This window comes from Diachasma alloeum, unplaced genomic scaffold (genome assembly GCF_001412515.2).
Source record: "Diachasma alloeum isolate Michigan unplaced genomic scaffold, Dall2.0 Dall_scaffold_00212, whole genome shotgun sequence".
In the NCBI taxonomy this organism is placed as follows: Eukaryota; Metazoa; Arthropoda; class Insecta; order Hymenoptera; family Braconidae; genus Diachasma; species Diachasma alloeum.
The window spans coordinates 1,180,856-1,193,054 of NW_021680377.1; the positions used below are offsets into that span (position 1 = coordinate 1,180,856).

General features: G+C 41.3%; 1 protein-coding gene and 1 non-coding gene across 2 annotated transcripts in view; one reads left to right on the forward strand and one right to left on the reverse strand.

Moving 5' to 3' along the window:
* LOC107036972 (sestrin-3) overlaps window positions 1-12,199 on the reverse strand; it is a 100,473-nt gene that overhangs the window by 27,132 nt on the left and 61,142 nt on the right. The window lies entirely within an intron of this gene.
* Window positions 1,564-1,636, forward strand: Trnaa-agc. The gene has a single exon. It is a non-coding gene; the product is annotated as a tRNA-Ala (tRNA).

The following is a 12,199-nucleotide window of genomic DNA, read 5'->3' on the forward strand; positions in this document are numbered from 1 at the left end:
AGAAGCTTCCTTCTCCACCTGCAGTATTCAATCGGAATAATTATTTCCGGGGATTTGTATTGATTTATGGATTATGAATGGTTGATATCATTGTTGTGAGATTGTGCCGTGTGATTTTGGGGAGAAAGCCTTGTGAATAACTTTATTACGATAAATTAATGAATGTCCGTCCATGTCTTCATCCAAATAATGATGTGCGAGTCTACTCTCCCATGATTGTTACGTCATCCCTGCATGAATCAAAATGATTCATATTCTTTTCTCAAGCTTGCAATAAACCCGCTTCAAGCTGCTGCATTCGATATTTCATGTCATTGTGCGGCTCATGAGTGATTTATCCTCACGTTTAAGAAGCAAAAATCCCGAATGAACAGCAATTGATGATCAGCGTTAGAATGTTTAAACTTCTGCGTCGAGTCCTCGCCTCTAAATTATTTCCAACAAACAATAGTTCATAAGCCCCAGCATTAATTTCCACATAATAAAAGTAAAAATAGTCATTCGAACAGCTGTTAACATTCGCATTTCCCTCAGTGCCACCCACAAATATTCCTCCTCCACTATTAAAATGTTACCCAGGATTATTTATCGATATATTGTTCGAGGGATAAACACATAAAGACAGTGATCGGCAGCACAGTGAACTGGACTAACCGGTTGGATTTTTTTTTATCCTGCAAACCAACTTGGCTTTATTGCATACGGTACCTCCACGATGGTGTTATATATAGCGATTGCTTGTTGCAATGCATAACACGTAGGAATCCACCCATACGCATAATATAATCCTGTCGTCCGTTACCAGTCCAAACGAGGCGGTGTGTTTTCTTTTTTTTAAGTAACTTTCCCATCTTCGCTTCTGGACGCTGCGGCACTTGTTCGAGTTATAACTGCCAACGGCACATATCGGACATGAGTAATGAGGTGAACTGAAATAGGTGATATCCACGACCACGTATTTTAGGTTGGGAATTGAGGAGGTCAGGAACGAAATTGATTGCGTACTACTGGTGTGTAATAACGAAAAGAGAATTGCAGTGAATTTTATGAGGCGCAAAGTTTGTTGGGCAGAGATGAAGGAAGAAGGTTAGGACATCCTAGTGGTTCTGACAATTTATTGTGGACAGTTATGGAATGGACCGCGAGCTCGCTTTGAACCACAATATTACCGTTTCCGAAACATTTTTTTCAGGAAATGCTCGTGCGGAAACCTTCAGCGAAATTCCCACGCGGGAGATGCGGTAGTGACTCGGCGCCAAGTACAGACGTCAGAATTGGGCGCATGGAGGGGGGCATTCATATACAAACGGCATGGACCCAACAAAATCATAAAATGCCATTTTTTAAATGTTCTAAGAACGATAACAAGGAAGGAATCATATTCATGACCCTCAATATCGTAAAGGATGACTCTAAGATGCTACTTGCAGGTGAAAAAAGGCGTACGTCTCCACGACTCTGTTAAATCACTAAAAAATTTCAATCTGGTATTAATACCATCGAATTTCTTCCACCAAGTGAACATTGCGCACATGTCCTTTCACCGAATGTCGGCTTTTATCTGGGGGTGTAGCTCAGATGGTAGAGCGCTCGCTTAGCATGCGAGAGGTACCGGGATCGATACCCGGCACCTCCAATTTATTTTTATTTTTTTGCATCGAAAAATGAATGAACAGCGCAATATCATTATCCTGTTCATGCAGGCAACAATTTCAATTAAAGCGACAAGAAAAATCAGTTGATTAACTCGCACGATAGGTTTTTTGTCACAAGGTAGTCCGTAATTTCCCACGATTATTCTTATCGATATGACAAAGTTCAGAAGACTTGATATCAACTGCAAATACTGTCACATCTGCGCAAATGAAAAATATTTTCTTCATTTTTCTGTTTTATCATATTTTTTTACGGCCAAAACACGAGAGCTGTTGATCATTCTCCAGATACTCGAGATCATCTCTTCCATTTTTAGACGATGGGAATGTCAGAAAGGCTAGTAAAAATTTTCTACAGGTGCATTGTTAGTGAATTTTTAGAGAATTTTGTCGAAAAATAAAAATTTAATGGAAAAGTCAATGCAGGCCGTGAATTTTAATTGAATTATTCCACGGAAATGAATAGAAATTCCGTAAATTCAGGTGAATATATTTTTGTGTGAATTGTATAGTGAATCTTCATGTTTTTATTGGAAATTCCTTTGGATTTCTAGAAAAATTTGAAATTTTACGACTTTCTCTTCAACAATGTAACGAGTAACGGTTTCAGAAACAAATTTATGCGGCAATAGACAGTTATTGTCGACGGATAAACGAAAATATACGGATTTCTCCAATTGTGAGGGTTTTAAAACCCCGGTATATTGACACAGGGGTGGAATGTGGTCCACTGGGGTGGAGATGGGTACGTGTCAATAAAGAAAGATCAGACTGACAGCGTGAAAGTAACCCCCTGCACCAGGGCAAAGCGGCCTCTTGCAAAAATAAAGAAATCCCTGAAAATGCGGCGAAGTGATGACTGCCATATGGCATAATAAAAATCATCGGCTCTGTGCGATTGAAAATGCATCCGCCTCTGCAACAAAAAAACGCGCACAGTTCCAAAGGAGGGGAAATGAGTTAAAAGCCTTGTCTCCTTCCTTTCCCGATAGTTGTAGAGTGAAAAAAAAACAGGGAAAACGGATAAAGGCGATCATAAAAACCGCACGTGTACATGGGTTTCCGTTCGCAACGGGTGAACCCCTGGAGAGATGCCTCAGGCGATGGCGCCATGCAACTGCTGAATACCTGAAGTATAAGTTCGTGATAATGCTGGAGAAAACGCTCAATACTAGAAAAACTAGTCTGAAATTCAGACACTTTTGGACGCGTTTGGAAGGCGTCTGGGTCCACAAATTTGAGGCATTTTTAGGGGCTCACGTAAGACATCAGAACATGCATTCTAGACACTCCAGGTGTCTTACTCAAGGCTGCTTGATTAGAATTTATGATGTCTAATTTATTTTTCCAAATACTTCATTCATTGTTTTAAATTCAAATTAAATATCATCATTTGCCTCATATCCCTTTTCCCCATCTCTTCCACCTTTGTTTCATCCCAAAACTCCCGGTCTCCTCGAGCCGTTACGAAAAGGGGGAGATCCGAAGGGAGGAATATTATACAAAAGGTAATAAAAGTATTGAGAAATTTAACGATGTTAAATCCAACAATTTGTATCAATGATTTTTACGATTACGATGTTTTTATGATTCAATTGTCATGCTTTATGACTTTGTTTTCGTTGCGGCGACACAACGCGGTAAGCAATAGGGAAAAAAACTGGTGAATAGTTCACGGGGATGACGCAAATGCAGCTGGACACCCGTTTGATTGAAGCCCAAACTTATAAAAACGAAAAAAACAGCCCTGAGGGGAGAAAATTTTTCTAACAACAAGCCAAGAGTAAAATTGGCCTTAATATCGATCGGGGATGCTATCCAGGACGAACAACAACAACCAGAGAACAACTGGATAGCAACTGGATAGCCCACTGGCCTATCAAAGTTTACGATAAAAAAATGAAAATGAAAATATAATAATCTCGACATTTATATTTATCGAAAAGAATGAATGCAGATGCATCAATCTCCATACGTCACAGCTGATAACATTTATTGGCTCTTCTTTTCGAAACAACAATCGATACCGATAATGACCCAGCAACCTAAGAACTTGGATCAATAATTAAAGTCTTTATCATTCTCCCTGGTGCAACGCGGAAACAAATTGCATCATGCAGATTGAGTGAGATCCCGGGGTGATGAGACGTTCCGCTATTGTGTGAACAGCCCGGGTTGGTTTCACCTCTCGTGACCCTCCCGACGTTCACTTGAACATTGTCTAGTCAATAACCCAGTTCTCTTTATCTTCAGAAATTTTAGATAAACAGGCGGGAGATAAGCCTTGCCAATTCGTCGAATGTGTTAGATTTCAAGGAATTTTGTTCATAGTTGCGGAAGGGTTAATATTTCGGTAAATGAACTTGATTTAAAGCATTCGACTTTATGTGATTTTCATAATTGTCTTATCCGCCAACCTTGCGATAACTGAAGTTACGAATGTGTCTTAAAAACAAGACGTTCAATAAAAAAAAATGTTTTCTTAATTCCAGACACTAGTTCTCCTACTGCCGTTACTTCGAATTAAAAATAGGAATATAATTCAGTAGCGAAGTGGTAAAAGGAAGATTAGTCAATTTTGACTATTGACCGGTTTTCAGTCTATATCTCGGAATTTAAGGGAGATAGCGAAATTTTTGTTATAACCTTTTTTGTGGAGCCGATTGAGTGCTACAACAAATGTGATGACAAAAATTTCGCTATCTCTCTTAGATTTGGAAATATTCCTCAAAAACTCAACTGGGAGATGAGTTATTTAGATTACCACTTCACTACTGAATTGTTGGCTGAGAAGAGCTCGAACTGTAGAATGAGTTCATATTTCAAACGGGGGAAATTTACCGAAGATGGACTATTGAAGATTTTTTGTTCATATCAACAGTGATTGAATTTCAATAATATCATTGAAAGGGCCCTTGCAGTCACTCAATATTTTCGGGCCCTTCGCGTCGACCCTCCAAACATTCCTTTGAAGCCGCTTAAGACCATTCAGCCTTCGCCTCGGAATAACTCTCAATTACGTTCGCCATTCAATGATCAACAGCGTTCAGAGACCTGTCCTCCAATTGACCTACATCCGTGGTGGCCGCTTGTACCCCTATTGAGCCCAAAAGCCGAGGCACAACGCCATGAGACCCAGCGGGGTGTTCTGAATTGCAACGCTCTTATGGCGCTCCCCCCGTGCCCAAGAGAGGGTTCTCAAATTCTATTGCAATATAATTTTTTTAAAATTTAAATAACAGCTGCTTTTAAATCGATTATTGATGGAGTCGCTGGAGTCATTGGGACGATTTCTAGTGGCTCTCACTCGGGTGATCTCCGTTTATTGATTAATGCCTGGAGATTTAGAAATAAGATTAATGATCTCCGGAGGCGCCGGAATCATTTCTATTGCATTCGAAATTTCCTTATCGTCTTCTGTGTTGCGAATTTAATTTGACATCAAATCCTTCATTTCATAATTGAAGCGATAGTTTCCATTAATTTCCCCATAAACAATTGAATTTTCAATTACGAAATTCCTTGAAATTTCAGTGGAACTGCAACGTGATAAAAATTTTCAAATTAAACCAAAATTTAATTAAAAATTTTTAAATTTTTTAACAAACGACCCGTTCACCTGAAATTTCCACATACTTTTTTGCTAAAAAATCAGTCAATTTCGGAAATATTCTGTGGCACTGAAATGTTCAGGTCCATTTGACAATAAAATTATTGAAAATATTGAAATGTCCCGCAGTTATTTTTTATGAATTTTCAATCCATTGAAGATTCAATTGAATACCCCTGGGTATTTTTTTTCAAAGAGTTTGCATCCGCCAAGAGTAACTCGATTCCCTTTCTCCGTCCCCACAGGTTTTGATTTTTTTCAACTTCTTTGTCGCAACTGAAAGCTAATTCGACAGACCGTTTGAATTATTACGCATTCCCATTTTGGCTTGTGGCACAAAGCCCGCTTCAAGTGAAGGGCCTCAGGGTCGTGTCGTTCGACTTTCCCCCTGCCCTTGTCACACAAAGGGGAACACAAGAAAAAAAAATGAGGAAGCCAAATTCAGGGATCGCCAGCGCATTCGTTATTCCGAGAGGTGTCTCTCACGACAAATTAACTCGGAATATTTATCTCAGCAGTCATCTCTCCAACGGGAAGAATACTTTGGGACAATTGGGCGTTGTTAGAGGTGCCCCGTAGTTATCACGAGCCGTTGTTTCACCTGGCGACTATTTATGGTAATTTCATCGTGATTAGAGCAACGGAAATTATTATAATCCTGTTATTAGTGTTGGGGAGTGAGAATTAAATTAAAGATTGTTAAGTTTCCTTCGATTTTGAGGGTGATACCATCCCAGAAATTCTGTAATAATAGCGTAAGGTAGATTTTAACTGCTAGAAAATTCCGGAGGAAATAAAAAAATTAAACATGGATGTAAAACGTCTTCAAATAATTGAATTTTTAATTACAAAATTCCTTGAAATTTCAGTGGAACTTCAATCTGATAAAAATTTCCCATAACTCTACCGGAAATTGAAGCCAATTTTTTTAACGTGTACATACTGCTCATTTAATAACGAAAATAACGATATCTAAATTCTATTTAATCCAACCATCAACTTGTTTATTTCAACTCTGTCAATCATCTAGACTGCACAATCCGGAGTAATCCAGCCTGACACCTGTGGAATGATTGGAATGTAAATGTTGAGCATGTTTATTCACGCGTTCATCAAAGTCCCCCAACTATTCGTGAAAAACACTCATCGTCATTCATGAAATCATAGGTTTCGGTGGTGATTCCCAAATTTTTCCATGACTACATTCCTCAAGCATTCGCCTGACAAAATATCGGAGTCACCAGCGCGTCTGCTGTTTCCCGTGATTATCGAAACAATTGACAATTCAATTTTTAAGGCTCGACAAATATTGTAAGAAGACGCAGAGATAATTCTAGGCGGCGAAGCATTTGATCTAGTGTAAACCTTCAATACTGCAAAACGAAGGATTGAGTCTTTGAAGAGTTCAAAGGAGAGTACATACCAACTTTGAATCGCAAGTGCACCTGTCAAATTGTTTGCGTTAGTCCACCGGATAAATCTGGTTTTAACTCACATTCTGTCGAGCTTTCCGCAATTATCATCTTGTTATTTATTTTCGCTGCAGCGAAACCTGAAATATCAGGCGCGTGACATGAGCAACAGCTTCAGTTTTTCCATCGCGCTAAAGTGGTAGAAGAAAATTGAACTTTTGGGGGAAGTTGATTCGATTCTGATCTTTATAAAAAAAATTACGCTGAAATTTCAATAATTTCAGTGAATTTTTCTCATTTCCATTAATTTTCCTGGAATGGCTAAACTAAAATTTATACTTTCCATTGATTTTTTCACGAAAATCTAAATTTTCATTCACAAAATTCCTCTGAAATTTCAATGGAACGATAATGCGATAAGAATTTCAAATAAGCCTCCCGGCAATTTCCACGGAAAATAGTTAACTGTGCAGATCAATAATTAAACTGATTCCTACTTAAAATATTACACGATGTCAAGGAGAAATGCGTTCAAAGATCCGCAGTCTCATTTTATAATAATTGATAAACGCTTCTGTACGATTAATGATGAAATGAATAATGGAAATTGATGTCATTGTCATAGCCCCCTGGCGAGGTAATGGAAAATAAACTCGTGACCTGATAATTTTTGGTCATAAACGGGATTGAAATCGATCGTTAATACCGTAATGGAATAATATTAATGGGATATCGTGCTCCCGCCGATCTTCGACGGTGACTCCAATCAGTTCACGTCAGCAATGATTATGATATCGACGGGAGCGTCAGATCGGATGCCATTCTCCCGGAATTCAAAATTGCGTCTGCTGCCGGGAGTCGTATTCCCATACAGCTGTTTTTCCCGTTAATGACGTAAATGCCCCGCGATAAACCACTGATTAATCAGCCTCGGTCTCAGTTCGTCATCCACTCCCGCGGAATTGCGAAAATTGTCGAAATCCGATGATGAATCCCCGGCGAGGGACTTTTTGTTTTTCGATTTGATGGGTCTCTTCCAGAGGGAGGTGAAAGGCCTCAACGCTTCATCAAGTAGATTTCGTTATTGTTCGATTTCACTTATATTTCTTAATCTGACGCAATGTTAAATATTTTTTTAGCTGATGAAAAAAAATCGGCTGACGAAAAAATCCGATGCGACAGGTCATTTATAAATTTCATAAAGTGTTCATGACTCTTCATATTGAATGAATGCAGAAGTCACGCAGAGAAAAATCCCCAGACATTCCTGAAAATCGTTTTTTTCATTTTATTGTGTTACTCGATGCCTAAAAATTCTGAAAAAATTAGAGTTCCTAGTTCAATCCCTTTATTAATCGCTGGCGTCGTCTATTTTTTTCGGAAAATTTTTTTAGCTAAAAAAAACGTTGAACGGATAAAAAAGCGGCGCCGCCCAAGTGAGTCCCTGCCGAGCGCTGGAGCAGCAGTGTTGCTAATTCACTGCCAGCCTTGGAACGCGCGCACAGCGGTAAGCGCCAAAGTGGCAGCAGCGCTCCGCTAACCGTGCGACGGACGAAGACCTGCGGCCGAGCGCGAGAGATCGAGGGTTAGAAGAAAGAAATTACGTCTTATTCCCAACTTTTCTCACCGCTATAACCTACTTTCGGAATCAAAAAATTGATTTCTCATTCAGTATCGCCCCGCTTTACGCTGAAGAGCGCCGATTTATTGCCCGAAACCTACAGTGGATCGATCGAATATTCATGCTATTTTCTTAGCTCAAGAATTTCATTATCTCGAAAAGCGAAATACCCTGGTTAATTTTCGTGGAGGGCTTTCGGATTTTGAGGTACGTGTTTATCGTTCGGCGAAGAAGATTACGGGTCGAGGCCAATCGTGTACGCCAAACACGTAGAGTTGTCTCTTGTTATAGAACCCAACAACCGAGGATCCAGGGACGCACTTGTGCGCGTTTTTTCACTTCTCCTCCTGCACTTGTAAATCAACGAGAACAATTGAGGATTAAACATGCGGAATCACGGAGAGGTGACCTTACGCGTCGATTCCAGACACTTCCGGATCTCTAGCTAATGCCAGACTCGTGAATCAATTCATAGGTGATTCTTTCACGCGATTATTCGTTATGAAGGAACACGTGTGTTGGAGTGAATTAACATTTGATACGGAATTGATTTGAATTGATCGATTTAGTAGGGGACACTGATACAGTGGAATTTTTAGGTTGAATTGCTTCATAACTGGACTGTCGGACACGGCCGGCACAGCGTGCTGACCCAAACGATTTTATCATCATCACGAAATAATTGAAATAAATAATTATAAAAAAATTAAAAAATTGTTTTTTCTAGAAATAATTTTAATTCGAATTTTTTAAATTAAAAATTAGCTGCAATCATGAAGCATAAAAGCAAATCACCCGCTCATTTCAATCAAAATGTCCATAAAAAAGGTGTCCTTGAAAAAAATAAAGACTCGGAATAAAAAATTTCAGAAAAAAAGCTGGAAAATTCCTTTTTTTTCTCACATCTCCATTTGTGCAGATAAAAATGCATCGAGCGAACGTGTGCACAAAAACGTGACTCATCCTACCGTTAAAGATTGCCTCATACCCACGCACGATCGGACTTATTAGCCTCCCAGATTGATTGTGAGCGCTAAAGTGGTGCGAGTGACGAGTACCTCATTGGCAATTCACGCTATTCCATTGCCGATGGATTATCCCCCGTCTCACTCCAACAGGTAACATTGTCGGTATTTTTCTTTTCTTTTTGCGGTCGCGTGTGTCCATGGAACGCATGCACAGGTGCATGCATTGATGCGACACTCATTCGCCCGGGGGCACACACAAGTTTAGATTGCCCGCGAGCCGTTGCCAGGCGGGATATATCTGTCGGTGACTTGTTTTTCCCCCTCTGCCTTCATTTTCTTTCGCTAGTTGTGTTTCCGGTTGAATACTTATTCTCAAATGCTGATATCACAGCTGAATGTTCAGTTAAAATCGTCAAAATCAGTGAATTTTTCAGACAATAACGAATTAAATGTTACGAGAATGAGTGGATTAAATAATAAATTTGCAGAATTAAATTGAAATAATAAATTTGCACAATTAAATTGAAATTAAGATTAAAAATTTTAACGAAACGTTGGGCCATCGCAAAGAATTCTCTAACTTCAACTTCATTTCTACGTTTAGGCCTGAAGATTAGGCCGACCTGTTGCCTGAATTTTAAAAACTAAAAATTTAATTGAACGAAAAATTGGTTTTTGATTTTTTCAAGACATTCGGCAACAAATAAATAATTTTTTCTTCACTAATTCGGACTAAAAAAAATTATAATCTCCTCTTGTTCATTGATATCACGAAAAATAAAGTAGATTTCCATGACAGGGCGTCCCTGAGGTGCTGAAGGTGCCAATTACAGACGCGGTATCTAGAATTACGTAACAGAAGCGGTTCCCTCTCCACGTAATCCCCTCCCCCCCCCCCCCCCCCCCCCCCCCCCCCCCCCCCCCCCCCCCCCCCCCCCCCCCCCCCCCCCCCCCCCCCCCCCCCCCCCCCCCCCCCCCCCCCCCCCCCCCCCCCCCCCCCCCCCCCCCCCCCCCCCCCCCCCCCCCCCCCCCCCCCCCCCCCCCCCCCCCCCCCCCCCCCCCCCCCCCCCCCCCCCCCCCCCCCCCCCCCCCCCCCCCCCCCCCCCCCCCCCCCCCCCCCCCCCCCCCCCCCCCCCCCCCCCCCCCCCCCCCCCCCCCCCCCCCCCCCCCCCCCCCCCCCCCCCCCCCCCCCCCCCCCCCCCCCCCCCCCCCCCCCCCCCCCCCCCCCCCCCCCCCCCCCCCCCCCCCCCCCCCCCCCCCCCNCCCCGTAATCCCCCCCCCCCCCCCGCCCACCCCTCTCCGCCGTCCGCCGAAACGGGAGCGAAAACAAGTTGGTATATTCACCTCTGCCGCGTTAGTTAGGTAGCGAAGGTGAAAAAGGTAAGGCAGACTGTACTAAAAGTGTAAAAAAAACAGACCCCGATGAGACTGCACGGTACTATCCTCTGGCACCAGGCCGTCTGCAAGAGTCGCACGTCAGTCGTTGCCAACCGCATGCACAACCTCTGTTCTCTCCCTCTCCTTCTTCCTCGAGTTCCTCTGGGTGAACGGGCAAAAGAGTCGACATCGTCCCCCTTTCAGGCAACACGCCTACCTTTTATTTCCACGGATGCATTACGCCTAGTTTTTGGGGTGGCAAGACGAGACCCATTGGATCTGGCTCAAGTGTCTTCAGGGGGAGGTGAACACTTTGAGGGAAAAATCATTCGGGGAAAATTATTGGGAATAGAATTCAGCCTCAAATTGGAATATTCACCAGAATTTACCGGATTTCTATTAATTTTTTTGGTAATAACTGAACTGAAATTCAGTTTCTATTGATTCTCCCATAAAATCTGGCATTTTCAATTGTCAAATTCGTTGAAATTTCAGATAAACATTTTGAAAAAAAATCATGAATATTCATAATTATTTTTTAACGTTCGTTATTCATAAATAAATAACTGGACATTTCAATTCAGATTGCACTACAAAATAAATAAATAAACTGACCGATAAGTCAAAAAAATTATCATTCACTGAATGAAATAATAAAACATAAAATGTTGTCCATCCCTCAGACAATTTTCAAGCATGAGATAAATCGCTACATTAACTCTCCATTTACTCCGAAAAATTTCACCACACTGATGGCTCAAAGGAGCGGTGAGACACTTGCCGAGACTCATAGACGGAAATGTAAATTGGCTATGGTTACACGAGGAGCGTAAAAGCCAATGCTAGTTGCTCAGAACGGGCTTTGAAACAACTTCGGTTAAATTGCTTTCACAGAGTATGAAGCAATGACGATTAACTCATTTTTCCCTCGGTCTCGTTGGCAGCATTGTTGATGTAATGGGACATTGAGACGAGCAAGCTCTCCGCATTCCCTCCGCAACTACCAAAATCCCGCAAGCGGAGGAAAAATTCGTCTCAACCCATTACCGCAATTTTTTCATTGCAATTATTTCTTATGTCACTTGGAGTGGAAAATTCAGTGGAGATTATTTTTCGATTGGATTGAAGGCGCGCCTTCTAGGAAGCTCGTGGATGCATTTAAACGAGCGTTTTTCTGCGGTTGGAATACCGATCCAGTGGTGATACAAAGGGGGCGTGCCTGTAAGGTGATGCTACGCGGTGAGAATGATGCGTGAGCATGATCTTCGTGACTCAGGCTATTCAATTGCAAATAAATAAAGTAGGCAAGAGAATCGAAGGACAGAGACAAAGAGCTGAATTAAATCAGATTTTTTCGATGATTCGGGTCTTCAAAACGTCTTATTTAAAAAATTGAAACAATTTCAATGGTTTATTTGTAAACAACGATGTTACAAAATAATAATTCTGTGCAAAATGTAATTTCAGTGACGCTGAATATTCATGATTTTTTTCAAATTTTTCTCACGCAATTTTACCCGAATTTTGTCACCTGACGCGAACTTGCGACTTGCTCC